The following is a 5,532-nucleotide window of genomic DNA, read 5'->3' as shown; positions in this document are numbered from 1 at the left end:
TTGTTGAGGGGGGGGGAACGTAAAATGGACACAAATTAAGTATTATATCGCGATCAATCGCCAGTGGTTGGCGCCAGAGCGAACCAGTAACTCATTGAATCATATATGTGGATCAGAGGTAAATAAACTGGATTTTTTTTTGGCGTGAGATATCGGAAGTGTGGCGTGAGAGCGTGTGAAAACGGTCAAATGCGTGTGTCTCACGCTCAATGCGTGAGAGTTGGCAACCCTGAAAAGATACTCTCTGCAACCATCTCCCGGCCAATATAACACACAAAAAAAGTGATTATTAGGACAGAGAGCACATAAATGTGACTTACAGTCAGTGGGAAACCTGCGTAATCACGTGCTGACCTTGGTAAGGGTCATATGCAGGTCATATTCACGCTTTGACCGTGAGACACACGCATTTTAGCAATTTCACACGCTCTCACGCCACACATGGAATTTATCACGCTTGAATATTATTATTATTATTATTAATGTATTTTTAAATAATCTAATCGCTGCTGTTAAGGTGTCCTTCTCCAGCGGTTTATACTTTGCGTGGTTCCAAATAAACAGACTCCTCTTGAACAACTCTCATTTATTTTCTCTTATTACACGTGCATTTTCTTATCGCATTTTTACATGTTACAGTCGGCGCATCCCGCTCTCATGCACACGCACGCTCTCGTGCACACGTAACACTGAAACTATGGTGGCTCACGAAGCACACACATATACAACGCAAGATACACCCAGAAAGAAAATCCGTAATTCTGAACATATGTCAACACCCCCACTCGAATTTTACTTGCTGGGGTTTTTCCTGGAAATGGATATAAACAAAAATAAGGTCTTATCTTCACCTTAATGTAAACAAACAACAAAGGAAACACTGTGCTTTGTGCACTAATCACCTTTAAGCCCCAAATAAATCCCTATTAAACTTGCTCAGTATTCGTTTAGTCGCTGGTTTGGTCATCAAATCTGCCATCATTAGTTCTGTGGGGCAGTACTCCAAGACCACTCTACCACTGCTCACAATTTCCCTAATGAAGTGATATTTAATATCAATATGTTTACATCTTTGTCGATGTACTGGGTTTTTAGCAATTGCTATAGTGCCCTGATTGTCCTCATAGATTTTGGTCTGATCATATTTGTAGTTGTCCAGATTTTCTAGGAATTGTTCTAAATAGAGGCACTCCTGCATCGCAGTCGCTAGAGACATATATTCTGCCTCACAAGTGGACAAAGCTACTGTTTGTTGTTTTCTCGTTTTCCATGAAATTAAGCCACTTCCTTCACTTAGATTTACACAAAAACCTGTGGTGCTGCGTCTGTCAGAAGCATCTGATGCCCAGTCAGCATCCGTAAACACTCTTAGCCTTAGACTATTTTTGTCATCTCTCCTGAAAGTCAATTCCTGATCGATTGTACCTTTAAGATACCTAAGAACATGTCTTACAGCTTTCCTATGTTCTTCAGTAGGTTCTGCGAAATGTCTAGATAATTTGCTGACTACATAGCTCAGATCAGGTCTGGTGCATGTGGACAAGTAAAGCAAACTACCCACTGCTTCCCTGTATTCTTTTGGATTTTGCATCTTTTCAGATTTTTCTGAGAATTCAAGTTTGGGTTCGCATGGAGTTTCTCTAGCTCTACACTCCTGCATTCCAAATCTCTCCAGAATTTTGTTGGCATATCTCTTTTGTGACATTTTGACCTGTCCTTCTGTTTGGGTAAAATCTATGCCTAAGAAATGTTTTAATTTACCCAGATCTTTCATTTCAAACCTCTCTGTGAGTATGTTCTTTACATTTTGCAATATGGCCTCATTGCTAGCCGCTATAATGAGGTCATCAACCCAGATCAGCAAGATCACTTTTTCATCTTGGTTCTCTTTTGAATAGACACAGTGATCTGCAGGATTTTGTTTGAAACCATTGTCACATAGACAAGCATTTAGTAATGCGTTCCAGTTTCTACCTGATTGCTTAAGACCGTAAAGCGACTTATTAAGTTTGCATACAAGTGTTTCACCTGAAGTACATTCTTTCACAAACCCTTCCGGCTGCTCTACGTATAATTCGCAATCAATTGGTGCGTGTAAATACGCTGTTTTTACATCCATCTGGTGCAAAATTAAGTTTTCTTGTGCGGCTTTCTGCATAATGACTCTTACACTGGACATATCAGCAGTTGGTGAGAATGTCTCTTCATAATCAATCCCTTGTTTTTGACTGTATCCTTTAGCTACATACCTAGCCTTGTACTTTTCAGTACCATCAACATCTTCTTTCACAGTATAAACCCATCTTCCCCCCACTGCACATTTGCCAGGGGGTAATGCTGTGAAGGTGTAGGTCTCGTTGACCTCAAGTGACTTTATTTCTTCCTCCATTGCATTTTTCCATTGCTTGGAGTTTGTGGACGTAATGGCATCCTGATATGACTGGGGGGTATCACACACCGCTCTGTAACAGGAGTCAATGCAAAAGTTCAAAGTTTCCTCAGAGTCCTCCATTTCAAATTCCTGGAAGTGAGCAGGTTTTCTCCTGTTCCTAGATGGGTACCTTTTGTCAATGGTTTCATTAACAGTCTGTTCAGGTAACGATCCAGTACCGCTACATTCCATATCGGTTACATTTTCACTTACAACATTTTCATCATTGACATTGCGGTCAGCAGTTGTAACCTCTGGTACCCCTGTTGGTATCAGCAGACTATAGTCGACCCCTGTGTGTGACTCTGATGTCTGAGTCCCCTTCTCTCTATCTGCTTTGTTTGAGAACTTCACTAACCTGTGTTTTTGCACCTTTTCCGTTTCAGGGTAGTAAACCAGGTAGGCTGGGCTATTTTTATCATAGCCAATGAAAATTCCCTGTTCACAACGGGCCTCAAATTTTCCTTTTTCTTGTTTATATGGGAAACATACAGTTCCAAACTTTTGCAACTTTGAAACATTTGGTACTTTTCCCGTGAACATTTCGTATGGTGTTTTCTTAGTTCTCCTACTGTAACACCTGTTTCTTACATATGCTGCTGTTTGCATAGCATAATTCCACAAGTAATTTGGCAAACCACTTCCAATAAGTAGACATCTACTCATATCATTTAGTGTTCTCCACCCTCGCTCCGCTGTGCCATTTTGGTGAGGGGAGTAAGGCGCGGATGTCTCGTGCCTGATCTTATTTTTGACCATTAAATTTTTGAACTCCTTACTGGTAAATTCCGTACCATTATCAGATCGAATACTCTTAATTTCCCCATAAGGTGCTATATCAGCCAGAAAACGCTCCGTAGCTTGTACGGTGTCACATTTTGATTTCAGAAAATACACCATCATCGTACCAGAATAATCGTCAGTAAATGATTGGGCATATTTAAATCCTTCAATACTTGGCGTTTGCATTGGTCCTGTTAGATCAGTATGAACCAATTCTAATGGCCTTTTAGATCTAATGTCAGGTTCCCGATTTCTTGTCTGCACGAATTTTCCCTTAATGCAGACTTCACACACCTGTTTTGGTCCTGCAGTCCCGCCCCTTATTTCCATGCCTTTTACCACACTTTGCAATTTCTGTACATCTTCATGATTGCAATGACCTAGTATTTCATGCCATGTTTGTACATCATAACATGCATTACAATGGTCTACATTTTTATCAAACGTAGTCAAGTAATACAGGTTACCGTCTTCATATATGTTGAAGGTGTTACCATCTTTCGTGACCATGTAGCTGTTTCCCTTTTGGAATGTGACTGTTGCTCCTCTGTTTGCAGCTCTGGCGACTGAGAAGATGTTTGAGGGGTAAGCCGGCATGTATAGGGCATCCCGCAACTGTACTCTGTGTTGCTTCCCTTCACTATCTTGTAGGTAGATCAAGGCTGTTCCTCTTCGCTGGGCTATCCCACTGCATTTTGTTCCATCAGCTAACTCGACCGAATGGTTATTGGGCTTGAATGAGTTGTCAAAACTGATGAACTTCTTTATGTCGTTAATAATGTGTGATGTTGCGCCACCATCCACCATGATACCCTTCATCTCTACCTCGCTTGGGGGTTCCCATTGTGAGGTGTCTTTTCTCTCATTTTTACGATGCTTTGTTTTAAAGATGTGGTCAAGGTTGTCGTCCTCCTCATCTAATACTTTTCTGGCATTGTCCTGCCCTTTTCGTCTGCACATGGACTCTGCATGATTGTCCCTCTTGCAGTGATTACACCACACTTTTGCCTTGCACCCATTTGCTTTGTGTCCTTTTCTCCCACACCTGTAACATATGACGCTCGCTGTTATTTCCTTTCTGACGTTGCCTGGACTTTTGGAAGAAGATTGGCCTTGTCGTGCCATCGTCTTCATCACATTGTCCGTGGTGTCAGCCGTGCTCCTCCTTTCAGCCTCTTCATAGTTCCGCAGCCTTCTCTTGAAATCTGTGAAGGTTACGCTGTCTTCATTTTGCGTGACATGAACTATAAGCGGTTTGAAAGAATCGGGGAGTCCTCCTAGGATCATGGCTACGCACAGTCCCTCACTCATAGTTTCTCCCGCGTCTCTTAAAGCTGAAATGGCGTCTTCTGCTCTAATAAGGTAATCGGTGACTGTTTCGTTGTCACCCATGCGGAGCCTCGATAAAGTAGCATACAAGCTAATTATTCGCGGCTTGCTTCTCCCTGAGTAATGCTCTTTTAATATTTTTAAAGCTTTCCTACCATTATCGGGGGCATCGTGACGAATCAGAGAAAGGCTTTTATCATCTATGCATTTTACTAATTCAGCGTAGCAGTCCTCATTCTTCCTCAGATCTTCTGCTAGACTAGCTGCATCTTCGTCTGCGGTAGGTTCATGTAGGATAGTATCTTTTAATTTTAATGAATGCAAATGACTAAGGAATCTTATTTCCCAAATGTCATACTTATCTTCCTTTCCATTGAAAATGAGTTGTCTTGAGATGCTCATCGGCGATGACACGCTTTGGGACGCTCTGTTAGCCATCTTGTTAACGTGTGGATTAGCCGAACTTTTCTAGCCTGTTCTCGCTACTCGGTAAAACTTATTCCGAAATGTGTCCGCTTACATGGAATCCCTGGGCCCATAACCTGTTAAGGTGTCCTTCTCCAGCGGTTTATACTTTGCGTGGTTCCAAATAAACAGACTCCTCTTGAACAACTCTCATTTATTTTCTCTTATTACACGTGCATTTTCTTATCGCATTTTTACATGTTACAGTCGGCGCATCCCGCTCTCATGCACACGCACGCTCTCGTGCACACGTAACACGGAAACTATGGTGGCTCACGAAGCACACACATATACAACGCAAGATACACCCAGAAAGAAAATCCGTAATTCTGAACATATGTCAACAGCTGCACACCGCAGCATATTCAGCCAATCCATCGGTTGTATATTATAACAGGTTGAACCAATCAGAATATAGATCGCGCTGTCGCTTCGTAGACTTTAGCCAGCCCGCTCCCCAACCACACACACACACACACACACACACACACACACAGCCGCTACACTAACCATCTCGACATATT

Source organism: Brachyhypopomus gauderio, chromosome 5 (assembly GCF_052324685.1).
Source record: "Brachyhypopomus gauderio isolate BG-103 chromosome 5, BGAUD_0.2, whole genome shotgun sequence".
Classification (NCBI taxonomy): domain Eukaryota; kingdom Metazoa; phylum Chordata; class Actinopteri; order Gymnotiformes; family Hypopomidae; genus Brachyhypopomus; species Brachyhypopomus gauderio.
The sequence above is the reverse complement of the archived record's forward strand: the minus strand, read 5'-3'. Positions refer to the sequence as shown.